At 38.3% G+C, this 14,389-nt stretch overlaps 1 long non-coding RNA gene across 1 annotated transcript; it reads right to left on the bottom strand.

Moving 5' to 3' along the window:
* Positions 1 to 1,508: 1,508 nt before the first annotated feature.
* On the bottom strand, positions 1,509 to 13,076 carry LOC112990812 (uncharacterized). The gene is made up of 4 exons (XR_003261164.2): positions 12,976 to 13,076; positions 8,764 to 8,867; positions 4,899 to 5,002; positions 1,509 to 3,028 (listed from the first exon to the last, which is right to left on the bottom strand). It is a non-coding gene; the product is annotated as an uncharacterized LOC112990812 (long non-coding RNA).
* Positions 13,077 to 14,389: the final 1,313 nt, after the last annotated feature.

Here is a 14,389-nt window from a genome sequence, read left to right as displayed (position 1 = left end):
CACACCAGTTTTTAAAGCAGGCACCTAGCTGGACAGCCTTAGTTCTTTAACATGCAAGAGGATTTTGCAAAGCCTGAGATTGCTCTTTGCAGGAAAGGAAGTCCAAGTGAATTTGAATCTACATTAACAAATCCTTTGCAAGTGAGGCAAATACTTAACCTTGTATCTCCTAAGAAATGATAAATCTGAACAAAATTCTGCTTCAGCCAGGTTTCTGACTAAGTCTACCCACATATCTGAAAATCAATGTGCCTGCAAAAAGTGAAAAGGTAATGTTTTCTTCTAGATTGTTCCACCAAGTCATTGTAGGACTGTAAACAATAATTCTACATTCCTGTGCCTCTATTTCCCCATCTCTAAAAGTAATGTTATATACCAGCTGATTAATTTCTTCCACTTTTCATTTCATTTTTAAATTGTCTTCCACCTTTAAAAAATTCCATTAACTATTTAAACAAAGCAAAATGTATTTTATCACAGAAACATGACTGCATGTGCTTGAAGAGCACAGATGATGATAAAACATTGGTTCTTTGTAGCCTGCTGGGGATGTTAGGAAACACAGTTTTTCTATGATTCCAGCAAAACACTTTCTGTCTTATGACATTTTTCCCTCTCTGCCTCTTGCAATATGCATGTTTGCTAAGCCTGTGTTCTGCATGCTACCTTTTATCCATAATTACTACCATGAATCCTATGCCCATTTTAATTTTCTGTTCTAAGCTTTCTATCTTCTTATACCTGTATGGTGTCTGCTTCCCTGTCAAGCTGCAATATGTTGAAAACAAGCATACTTCAAATCCCACAGGAAACCTGATTTAGAATTTTTGCAGTGTAATGCTGGGTTGAAGGAACATGAACTTTTTTTTCCTTTCATCTACATGATTGCATTGTATGCCCAGTGTGGCGGACAGATGAGTGAACTTTTGCCTTGAACATTTCTTGGTACATAAGGTGCAAGCAAACCATAACCCCCAACAAGCCATCTGTTCCCGGCGGGAACAGGACTGAGCTGCTGCGACCCCCGAAATGGTCTCCCTGCAACCATTCAGGACACACCAAGCCTGCGCTGAACCAGACCACAATCAGGCAGAGACTTTGGGACCTGGACTGTAAATTACTGCTGCTTAGCACAACTTCTATAAAACTTGCTTAGCATGAGTAGCTAAATTTGCTGAAGCCTTAGGCCGCACTCCCTAGTTCAGTGAGAAAGGGCCCCAGAGCTGGTGCAGGCAGGAAAGACAAGGGGGTTACCAGCAGTTTGCATTCCCATGCTTCACGCTCCGGGAGGAAGGATGTCAAGGCATTGAAGTGAGGCCTGCTTGGGCACCGGGACCCTGGGGAGCAGGGCCTCCTCTTGCTGCGGAAACACTGCTGATTGGGGGGTCTGGGCTATCTCGGGGTCCAGATCATATTCCCTTTGTCTGGACCTTGGGAAATAACACCTACCGTCACTGCTGGGGAAGTAATAAATTGTCAGGGCTTTGAGAGATAAGGGCAAGACCCGAAGAATGAAAACGCATCTGTCAGCAGAAACCACAACGGTAAACAACCTACCTAGGGACCCAATAAGGAGCAGGAGACCCCAGACCTAAATATTACTATTGGTCCAAACTACTGCGTGAAGAGCGGAGAGCTTAGATTGGAAAGTATAATTGCCCAGGGATTTCTTTGTTCGGGGTCCCTCTTTGGAGGCACCCAACTCGAGCTGTAACTACTGCACGCGTGTCATTACAATTTATTTATTTAATTTGCCTTGATTTGGCTCCGAACTTTTCAGTGGGAACCTGGGGTCAGACCCTGCTTGAGTTGTAATTACTGCACGCGCATCGCTAAAATTTACACCCAGGGTGAAGAGGACCAACAGGACGCCGCTGGATCCACGTGTGGTGATATCCCTTTCTCTCTCTCTCTCTCTCTCTTTTTCTCTCTCTCCTCCCCTTCACCTTTCCCCACCTTTTCTCCCCACTTTGTGGAAAATAAAGTTAAAAGGTTGTACGATATTTGACTGGTTTTAGCGTCTTAATCTCGTCCTTGGGATGGTAACGAAACCCCCCTGATACTGGATCGGGACACCCAGTTAAACCAAAGGCTCTAAGTTAAGCCTTCTTAAGCTACAGAAGAATATTGGTAATGCTTCATCTCTATGTGCCTTTTTTTTGTAGCTTTTCTTCACTCTATACAGGTCTTAGATAAATTTATCCAGCCACTATATATTCAGAAATACCATTGCTCCTGTCTAAAAATTTTGGACAGTGTTTGAAGCTATACATCCACAGACAATATCTACACTGCAATCTAGGGAGCTATTTCTCTTTGATATTCTGGAGTATATTCTCTGCTCTTTATTTAGATAAAGTACTGTCGTTGGAACTAGAAAGATATCGGAGAGCCCAAACTCTGGGCATTTGAGTTATTTTTCAGTTACAAGTTGACAAAAGTGGTGCTGACCAATTCAAGAGAGTAAACAGCAGTGCCCAACTCACTGTGTCTGAATGCCAGCTACAAAGCCAGAATATAATATTCATTTATATATTTGCTAGTTACACTATTGTTTTTAATTTGCTCATCTGCATAGGAACAAGGCCTGTCTTTCTCCTTAGAAGCTTGATCCTGTACAGATTTCTATTATTGCACCAGTATAGGTATACATTGTCATTGCTGATGACTGATTATTTCCAATAATTCCATACAATTTTGTCACACTGTGGTTTGGGTGTAGGTGACATCAAATTAAAATGATAACCTGGATTTATCTCTTCCTTGAAGCTGTCTTATCAGTTCCAAGAAACCGGTTCATGCTGTCCAGTGTTTACATCCAGAAAAGTATATTACTATGGCTCTCCCCTCAATATCCCTGAATGTGGTAGATTTGAAGATGTATGATCTATTAACTTACGTATTTGGTATGAGTCCACTTCAGCATGACACCTTTCTTTAAGTGTTTTCTTTTCCGTTCTTCTGTGTTTATATTACAGACAGTAGGGCACCTTCCCTTTTAGATCCTTCTGTACTGTACCACTTCCTTCTAGGAGTATAGAAAGCAAATGGAAATTGACAAAAAAGTGTTTATCTAACCAGGACACTTTCCATTTAAGAAGCTTGTGCTCTAGCCTGATGAGGCCAGAAGATCTTTGAACATTCTGAACGGATTCAAACTGATATGTTCACTAGACAAATAGTTAGGTGCCTGTATGGATAGAGATTTTAAGGTGAGAAGTTACAAGCCAAACCCAGGCTTCTTCATCCATCCCCTTTCCCCAATTCAAAACTTCAATCTGAGCAACTCAGTGATAAAAGGTTACTCTGTAAGAGGTCTCATGGAAATGAGTAGGAACATGTGCAATGAAACACCTGCAAAATAGAGGAAATTTTACATTAAAAGGGAGTTATATTCACCTTAATTCTTTTCTTTCATGATGTTTTGTAAGTCCAGGTTTCCCATATACTTTCCCATATATTTTCAGAGAAAGAATTTTTTTTCTGGAAATTCCTAGGTTTGGTCCCACATTTTTTCATTCTGTGTTCAGCTTTTCTACAGCAAGTAATTCTGTTGATATAAGTAGGATTAGTCATACTGTTGATTCCTCACTAATCCAAGAGCCTGATCTGTTCCCCAAGGATATAGAAGAAGCAGGTTGATTTCATCAGCCTGAAATCCTAGGAGCCCAGAACTTTCACCTCCTCCTTCAAGTTTCACCTGATAAAAGAAGCTTTCTGTATCTTCAGACCTTCACATCTCTGATCTGTTCTGTTGGTGCTCCATTGCTTTGTGCTGGATAGGATATGTAGTAAGAATAGCCCAAAATCTATAGGTTATTGTGGGAGGTGTGATACCTACCTCTGCTTTGGTTTCAGTAAATATTCTTTGCAAAAGCTGCCTAAGATTTTCTGTAAGAAAGGATTCAAATCCTTCCTCACATTTTACAGGAAACATATAAAAATGAACATATTTCCAGGATTTTTAACCAGCTGACTGAGGTGAATACAGATCAGAATGTGCCCTGATATTTCTAGTTCTGGCAAAGAAAATCAAATCTTTAAATATGAGTTTATCTTCCTTGAATATTTTTTCCAATTGTTCACATGCAAAATCAATTATTTTAACAACTCAAAGATGGCTACCCCATGGTAGCCCTGAAATAAAATAATACTTCTTTGCAATCTCTGTGGAAAATCTTGCAGTTAGGAATTGTGAAGCATTTCCTTTTGCAACATTTTTTTCACATAAGAATGACTTGTTTTTTCTTTTTTCGAATTGTATTTCAATTTGAATTGACCTGTCTTTCCTTTTAGTAAATGTATATTTTTATATATATATTTTGGCATGGAGAGCTGTTTTCACCGCCAAAATGTTTCCTGTGATGTCAGAAATGAAATGTAATTTCCATAATCTTCTGATCAATCTTTGAAACATTGTTCTCATTTAGTAACAACGCCAGGAATGTTGAGATCTCCCTAACAAATGTAGTGGTTGGTGTGAAAGAATGGCTGACGTTTTTCAAAAAGATACTTTATGCTACGCAGCAAATTTAATGTCTTCATTTAGACAAAAGCAAACAACTTAGTTTTCATTTCTGAGGCAAACTTAATGATTGCTCTCAAAAGATGAAGTCATGTTTGATGTAGGAGTAGACACTTCAATAAGTGTTTAGTTTCTCATTGTAGGAGCTACCTTTCCACAAAGACAAGCATGTGGAATAAGCAGTCATTCAAGTGTTCTATGAAAACCCCCAGCTCTCTGTTAAGAGCCTCTCTGCCTCTGTTTCCTGAGCATGGAAGTTCTATTGTTATTGTTTATTATGGATTAACTTGCTGTTTTAGTACTACAGTTAGTGTAAGCGATTTGAGTAACAAGTGCACAGAAAATAACCTTTTGAGGGTCTCCATTTGCTTACCTTAGTAACAGACTGGTGCTGTCAGGTTGTGGTTCACTGTTAAAACATGAATCCTTTAATAATCGCAATGGTGTTTCAGGTCTCAGGCACTTGCTTCTCTTGGTCTGCAGTGAAATTAATATAACATAATTTAGACATGAACATAGAAATGGTATGTGGCCTTAAAATCAAAGAGAGACCTGTGGGTGGACAAATATCAGATGTGTTAAAGAAGCATCTCATTTCTTTTTTTTTATTTCTTATCAGCAGTCATGATTAACTCTACAGAAACAGCAACTGCTTCTGTGTTCATATCACAACAAAACTTAGAGTCCTTGTGTGAAGCTTTGTTTTAAAGAATTCTCAAGATGTGCTCCAATTCTAAATACGATAACTGGAAAGATTCCTACTGGCTTCAGTTGAAGCTGGATCTGACTCTCAAACTCTGGTGTGTAACTCTGAGATAGGGTATTCACAGAAATATATATATTTTTTGTACTTGAATAAAAATCAGGATTTTAGAAGCTCAAGTCATCAAAGAATGGAACCTGAAGTTCTTGAAAGAAGATGCTAAGATCAATGTTTTCTGTAAATTAATGAGGATGAAAAATCATTTTAATGGGTGATAGATAAAGGGATATCATCTCAACTTAAATCTTGCATGTTAACACACTGTGCACAGGTTAGCATCATTCATGTCAAAATTATCCAGTGGCATCACTCAGGAAGACCAAAACACACCTCAAACCCTTATTTTCCTCTCTAAAAGTAGCCAGCTAGACATAGGATGTCGTATCTTTGAGGACAGAGATTAAAATCTGAGATTTGATCTCATGTTAGTACTGAGGAAAAACACGTTCCCCCCCTCCACGCACTTCATCTAACTTTGGACCAAATCCTTGGTTTTATTGATAAGCATTTGCCTGCTGTCTGACCTGACATAAGTAGTCTAATAAATACGCAAAGCTCTGACGTATTCTGTAATCAAGAAGAGGGCCAATCAGGAGGAAAAGACTGAATGTAAGTTAATGTCATTTGAAGCTAGAATAATCTGTGCTCTTTAGCATCTGCAGCTCTGTAGTTGTTAGGGAATTCTTTGGCTAAATGCTGATGGGCTTTTCATACCTTTCAGCCTGAATCAGAAATCCAAGTGAAAGAGCAACACTATATGAATTTGTGATACTCTATTGAAGACTTTATATTTATAACATTAGCATGAATTAACATCTTCAAAATTCATTTTATTTTGTGGCAAATGTGACTTGATGGTACAGACGGCAGGATTCCACTGCTTGTGTGATCTAAATAAGTCTGTAAATATAGATGCTGGATCTGCTGTCTTTCTTTCTTTTTTTAGCAACCTTGTAAGAATCCCAAGATACAAAATCAGTTAAAGCATGATCTTTGGAGATAGGGTGAGTCCTGCAATTCACATGATGTGGTTTGACAGTCAACCACAGCTTTTGTATCTGTCGGCATTTCACCTGAAAATACCCTGGCCTGCCCACCAAACTTACTGCAAATGCACAGTAGACTTGTTATGTTTCAGACTTATAACACATACAGATCAGTTCCGATACTACAAATCCAAGGTGCTCTGTGTTGCTATGTATTCCCACAAGAATTCCTTAATGCATACAGAGCAAGAAAATAGACATCTATATTTTAAGAAATGCTATATAGGATATAAGCTGAGATCAACCATTTGAAAGAGAAGTCTGTAGGAAAAAGACTTCCTAACATCTGCTGCAAACAGATAAATTATTATTACATTTAGTGGTGTGTTTGACCTCAGTAACTAACTGTGGCAGTAAATTTGATATTCTAATGGGTTGCTTGGAAAGAATTTGTCGTTTGCTCGGAATGTGCTTTTTTTCATCTGAATTACAAACCCAGATGTTTTTTTTGTCCCCTGAGACTGACATAGCACTGAAATGCTTTCTTGATATCATTTAGAATTGCTCTGTGTATACGTATGCTGTTGGTCACCTGTGGTACAAATGCAGAAATTAAATTTATTCTTAAAATATGAATATGAGCTCTAACTTTGCCAAGTCACACTTGATGGTGAATTGAATTAATCATTCAAAGCCCACAAAATGGGTTTAAATCATGGGATAATAAAAATAGTTTTAGCTTTAGGAGTCTTTGTGTTGTATTATCTAAATAAGTGTTGTACCGCTGGTGTGTTTCAAATATAATTCCATTTGATAAATGACGTTTTTAGATTATTTATGGAAAAATGGCTAGCAGCCTGCTTGCTGTAATGTAATGCTCAGATTGTTTGTGTAGTTGTATAGAAAAAACAGCCTATTAACAGAACTGTCTGTTTCAGGCTGGTGTATTTCTAACAATAGCGTGTAGGCTGATAATTTTGACTCTTTTTTGATATATTTGAATCATAGGAAATTTTCTGGGTTTTGAGACCTACCAGATCTAATTCAGATGAGACTGTAAAAGTACTGGGGTTTGACTAATTATTTGTTAGCAGACTTTGGTAATGTGTGTAATTTATTAGCAAGCAACTAACCAAAATCTGGGAAAAATCTGCAACAATTATTTTCCTAAACCATATATCTTTGTTACTGGCATTTGTATACTTCCTTTATTTTATTTTGCAGCAGAACAATCACCTTTCAGAACTGGGCTGTAAAACTCAAGTCTACCCTGTATCCAAGTATTACAGTAGCAAATTCTTGGTTGTCCTTAAGTGGAAATGATTGCCTCAGTAATATGTATTTAGAAGATTTTCAAAAAATTTCCTTGCTGGCCCACCTTTTTCCTACAGATATCACCAGGAATTTTGTGACTTTTCATGAAGCAAAGCATGTTCTGAATGCAGAACTCTTAAAATTTGTAATTGTGGAGTTTTTGAGGTCACCAGTTTTCCAACAGCAGCAGCAGTTTGGCATATTTCACAGTGCAGTCTGAATCTGAGTTATCTCAACTGTTTAGCAACAATGCTTACAATGGTATCTCAGAATGATAAGCATAGTGTGATGCCATTTTACATAGCTTTTTGATGTCTAATTCTCATGAATAATAATCAGCAGATGAAAATTATAGTTCTGTAGTCACTACCACATAAGCAATTTTCAAACCCCAGCATTTTATGAAATACAAAAAATAGAATTTTGCAAATAAATAATTACAGCTGGTAAGTTATTTTTCTGAAATAAAGGAAACTCTTACTTCAAGCTACACTACAAATTTGAACAGTATTTCACTCATTAAAACACTTGCTACATTTAATCTATGTAGATGCAATGCTTTCACATTATGGTTGAGTGTCTAAAAGTCATGGATGGCACAGGAAAAAGACATAGGAATGACCTAAAGTGTTGTGTACAGATCAGGTGAAACATCACACATTCAACTGAGATATATGTTGGCTGGAATAGTTAAAGTAAATCATAGTTGAAATTGCGGGCATAGGAATGTGCGGTAGAGAGAGAAAGTAGAGAAGAAAGTGGTGGCTCATTTGTTCCCCAGAGAGACCATTCTGCTAACAATAATAGATTAAATCCATCTCTGGGCTAAGTCCAGAGAAAGAACTCCGTGGAAGTCTTGCTTAAAAAATATATTTAAAAGTATCTTGAACAAATGCAGCTAAACTCAGAATTTCTAAATATAAGACATTTGGAGATGTCAAGAAATAATGATAAGACAAATTCTGCTTTTAGATGATACCACTAAGTTGTAGTGAAAAATTAAGATGAAGAGCAAAATTGAATATGAATGAGTTGAATGGCCTTTTCAAGATAAAATTCCATTAACAAGAAAAAAAAAATCTTAGAGAAGGTAAATAAAAAGGAATTGTTTTTCTTATATATTAAAAGAAACAGAGCTAGCTTTATGCAGGTAAATACTCCTGGCAAATACTCACATATAGTCACATGTATACTCACGGATGGGCATCATAAAAAATCTTGTGGATATAGCCTTCATATTTGCTAAGAGCTGTGTATCCAGATCAAATTGGGATACATCCTGTATAAACAAATGAAGTATTTTTCATAGTATAAATTTGACAAATAATCAATAACATTTAATCAGTTATATAAGGCAACACACACTTTGAATTTCCTTTATCATCATATTTCTTAAATCCTTTCATTTCCTATTACTAATACACATACATAAGTTCTGTAAAAGAAGAATTAAGGGAATTCACAAGAGGGGGATATGCTTAGAAGTTTATGAGATAATAAGGTTTAATTGGCTGTATTCCACTGAGATTCGCAAATATCCCCATAAAAGCATAGCGCAGTAAGCTTTGCAGATTTTTTTCGTTACAATTCCATTTTAAAGTCTACCTCTATAGGTATGTTTTAAATTGTCTATCAGGTGGATATTATCTTGCAAAACCCAAACTATTTCCCCTTTTTTGTCAAAATACTAAAAGTACTGTGAGGTTTTTATGGCTCAGTTCTCTCTTGCTTTCACTTAATTCTCCTGATATTGTCCTACTCTTTTATTGTTGTTTCTTATAGTCTCCATTCTAATTCATATACCTAATACATCAGGACTATTCTTGTATTGTTGAAAATATAAAATGTCTTGCTATAATTTAGATTTCTATGACATTAGTGGGATGATAGCCTGTAAGAAAGTCAACTTTCATTTTGCAACATTTATGTTGCAGATCTATTTAAACCTTACATGACAGGGGATAAATGAATGTTTTGTCAGTCTAGTGAGTATTATTTAAACTTTCAAAAAAAAATGATACAATTTCGTAATGCATATTGAAAATACTGTGTGTTCTACATACAAGGCCCACAGATAACGATAAATCTTTAGTCAGGCTAAGGTTTACTGTGTTATATTTACCCCAGTTGATTTTACTACTAAAGCTAAGGGATTGGTTTACAACTTGGAGATAGAAGAGGGGGAATATTGCAAATATCTTTGAAAAAACTAATTTACATTGTATTGCAGTGGCAGTTTGCGTCCCCAGATCACTATTTTGCTGGACCTTCTTGAAATATTTCCTGAAGGATACATGAAAAGTGGAGTCCAATGTTTTGTCACAGGTGCATGTGACATGTAAAGATAAAGCCTTCCTGTGGTGGGTAGTTTGTTATAGAGCAGCTACTCTGATTAAGAGAAAAGACTAGGAATGGAGAGAAAGAAGCCACCAGCTGCAGAAAGTTATTCTGTGCATGTGTGTTACATGAGTCTATAAAGTTTGTGTTTTCACAACTGTAGGTCATACTGATCCAATTTTTGTCTAGAAAAGAGATTCTACCTTTGTATTTTGTTTGAGGCATTGTAAAGCCTTTTTTATTCCTCTTTTATTTGTCTAACAGAGTAACTTAAACTAATATTGGGGAGATATTTTATAACATTTTTGTAGTGACAGTCCTTGGCAATGTTGCTTCTCGTTTCTTTGTTTAAGCAAATGAGCTGAGCATTGCAAGGATGGACATGTTCTGCTTGGGTGGCAAAGCACTTCACCAGCTACAATATTATTTTTGTCCCATCCTCTCTTCCTTGCAAGCCAGTGAAGCAACAGAATCAATTAAGTCAGCATAAACATTCCTTTTGGCCCTTTTGCTATCAGCACATACAAGGGCCCCTTCTGCTACTGTCTGTGGTAAGTAGATCATGGACACTTTCCCTCTTTGCTGCTGAAAGAGTTTCTGTTCTTCCTCAGTACCTTCCAAATCTTGGTGTAGAAGGACAAATACAGTGACAGGAGCTATCACATGCGCCATAGAAAAATATTAGCCAGTCTTAACTGCTACAACAGCCCTGTGAACAAAGGAATTAGAGATTAATTTCTTGATATTCTTTGGAATGTGACAAAATTGAATTTTAATGTTGTCCAGCCATCTGTACTTGCTATCTGTTACTCAGGAACCATCTCCCATGAGCTTATCTGCATGGGCATGCTCTTCTACAAAAAAGTGGGCTCAGCAGTCTCTATGTGAAGGATTACATTTTTACTGAAATATGAGTCTGGTTTTATGTTTGCATTCAATCGAGTGAAAAAATAATTCAGAATTTTTAATAGCTGAAATAGGATGCAGAAATGAGTTTCTGAAGCTCTGTTAAGTCTGGTATCAATTACTTTGTATGCAAAATGAGAACAGAATATGTTCAGAGAAACCCCTGAAGTATGTTCTTGAATGTCTTTATGGACTAAGAAATAATACAAAAATAAATAAACACAAAAAATGAGTTTCTGCCCGTGTTGGGGGTGGGGGTGGGGGGGATGCTCCTTGCTTCTGCCCCCATCTGGTGCCAGTTACAAGCAGTCTGCATTCCTGTGATCCACATTCTGAAAGGGAGGATTTCAAGGCTTTGAGATAAGGCTTGCTTGGGCATTGGGAGAATGTCAAAGCTTTGAGATAAGGCCTGCTTGGGTGCCAGGACCCTGGGAAACAAAGCCTTCTCTCACTGCCGGAACAGTGTTAATTAGGGTGGTCTGGGCTTTCTCCTCCTCATCAGGACATTGGGAGATAACACCTACTCTCACTGCTGGGGCAGTGTTAATCACTGAGGACTGGAATTAACTCCTTCTCACCTGAGCTATGGGATCTTTCCTTGTGACCACTCCTGCAAGAGTAAAGCAGTCATTCGCAGTCACTCAAACTCCTTTCTCCTGTGCTGAAGAGTGCTCAAGGCAGCTAGCCTGCCCTTGGGGGTGTTCGGCTATCCCCCTCCCACCCCATGACAGTGGGTTCAATCATCCTAACAATGACAGAAGAGAGTTGCAGCAGCCAAAAGCTAGGGACTGTGACTGTGCAAAGAGAACTGCAGCTATCCCCCACGCCCACCCCATGGCTGTGGGGGCGATCCTCATAACAATGATGGAGAAGAGTTGAGCCCTGCAGCAGCCAAGAGCCAGGACTGCGACTGTGTGAAGAGAACTACAACTGGCCTCAGGACTCCACCTCTACCTTCCCCTGAAGGGTAGGGACAGGCTGGCCTGGGGGCCGTCTTTGGCTCTTTGCGGGTGACAGTGAGTCTGCCAACTTGCGGATCCCCTCAGGACAGGGACACACTTCCCCAGTTACTGCCCTGAGATTGAGTGTGCATTGGCCACTCAGGCATTGATCTTGGGTAAGATCAATTAGAATTGGAAAATAAGTATTCTAGTTGAACTAAGTTTCTGTTGATAAGAATTGTTGCTTGGTACCTCTGTAGCTTGTGTAGCAAATTTAGATCTTTAAAATAAGTTGTGGAGTCATGCAGTAAATCTCTTTCTGCCCTGCTCCCCTCCCTCGTGCCACACAAAACCCTCACGGTCTGGGACTGTAAAGATAATCAGTCGTCCTGCGATAGCCGGGGACCATCTTCTAATTAATCCCCAATTCACATTAGAGTAAGGAAACAGAAGTACACCTTTATTTTTCCTAAAGGTAACTCCCAGCATCATGCACTCCTGCATGAATCTTCCAAAACTGAAACAATTGAAATAAATTAGTAGGTCTATTTTCTTTGACAGATATTCTTGATTTCCACTGATAAATCTCCAAGATGTTTCAGTACCTCATATAAATGGGTTATGTTGCTAAACTTCTTTTCAAGGATGTGGCTAATAAAACTGTTCGAAGTAAAAGCTGAGATTTTCACCTGAAAAACTCCCTTCAGAAAAATGTCAGATGTCTAAAGAAAAATGCTAGGAATGTTGAATAAGTCACTTTTCCTAAGTAACTTTTGGACTTTGCTCTCCTAATCAAGCTCATATCATGTAAGGGGCATCCATATAGTCTGCTATTTCAAACTCACATTTAAGATTAGATATCTTTAATTCCATTTGTGTCTGTCCCTGATTAAATATTTATTCAAAATGTTTTCTTTGTTAGAGAATGGTATTTAATATTGTCTTAAAAATGCAGGGCTTGACTTAAATATACAGGTAATCAGAGATTAAAATACTCAGTCCTGAAGTTATTCCATTTTTACTGTACTTCTTGCCTCACAGGATTATTGTGTTTCATGACAGTGTCTACAGCATAGTAGGTGCTATTTGCACTTTAATAGATTTTTAAAAGGTAATAGCTCTAGAGGTAGATTTCTAATAGGAATTTTAGCACTTTTCTACAGAGCTCACCACCAAGGTAAATTAACACTCAAATCATCTTACCTGGAGCTTTGATTCAGTAATGGGCACATGTTGCAAAGTGGGAGAGGAAGGCTGGTCCAGTTGGTTACAGGAATCTGAACAGGCAGACTTCAAATCACAGGAGACTGCTCCTCCCTGTTTGCTAAGCAGAGGATGCTGCAGTTCTCCGTTCCCAGGTTTGGCCTGCGGCAAGGCTAAGTGCAAATTCCAGAGATGTGTACACACCCACACACATAAAATGCACAAAGGCATGCAGGCTACACAGTGACATAGATCATCACAAAGACACATGCAGCATCCATATAAACACACAGAGCACTTACATAAACATGAACAATGCAGATGCCCCATCCTATTCTTCTGCTCTTGAACCAGGGTTCAGGTTAGCCACAGAACCATACTCACACCCTCACTGTCTTGGTTTACAGACACACTCACATCCACCGATCTCAAACCCAAGGACAGACTTTAAGACTAACCAGTCTTCCATGTCCAGACTCTCTAAGTCTCTGGCTCAGATCTTGTGTCTTTCCAAATGCTGATCTCCTCCTATTTGTTGGCTAGTCCAGCTTGAGGTTAGGTAGCAGCACATGTACACACATGTAGTCACCTCACAAGCACGCTCACAGTCACAGGTCTCTTGTACAGTGGTATATCTTATGCCAATGTCCAGACCTAAACCCTGGGTGGTCTATCTAGTTACTGGCTCCAACCTTGGATCTTTACAGATGCTGGTTGCCTCTTACTGCATGCCTAATCCAGTTTTTTTCTAGCAGAACATACACATGCATACACACACCCACACTCACACGCATGCACTCATACAGAAGATAGTCAAGGGTAGAGTTTAGTAAGATGACAGAACAGACTGCAGTGATCAGGCACAGGACTCAACCAGATAGGCATCCTGACCAACAGCCTGCTTGTAGATGATTTGCTAATTTTATCCCCCTCCTCTTCATTTTCCCACCTTTACTTCTCCCTGATCAACCTTGACCTACCCTCTTCTCAAATTTGGAGCTTCCTCTAAGGAAGGTGTTCCTCTGTTATTTACTACTTGTTAGGATTTGTGTATCAGCATAGTCAGTGTATTACTTTCTTTGTTTCTTGTTTTTATCTTTCATGCTGAATTTCCACTAATCAGATAACCTGATAGAATTTCAGACATGAGTTTGATTTCCAGTAATTTCCGATGCACTTTGTTTGGAGGAAGCAGTTTCATTTATTGCTGGGTTTGTATGCAGTACAGGCATAAAAAGAGTACTGAGGAGATAACTGTTTTTCAGCATAATTGTGAGATGCCCAGATTTAAAATATATGTATCAAAGGCTAATTTATCATCATTTTCTCACATTTCTCAAAGTCTAACATGTTAGAGTGTTAGTGCTCAGTTATGCCCAATTACAATTTGCAGAAAAGTCAAAAGTCTATCTGG

Source organism: Dromaius novaehollandiae, chromosome Z (assembly GCF_036370855.1).
Source record: "Dromaius novaehollandiae isolate bDroNov1 chromosome Z, bDroNov1.hap1, whole genome shotgun sequence".
Taxonomy (NCBI): Eukaryota; Metazoa; Chordata; class Aves; order Casuariiformes; family Dromaiidae; genus Dromaius; species Dromaius novaehollandiae.
Note: the sequence above shows the minus strand (reverse complement) of the source record. Positions and strands in the feature narration are given on the sequence as shown.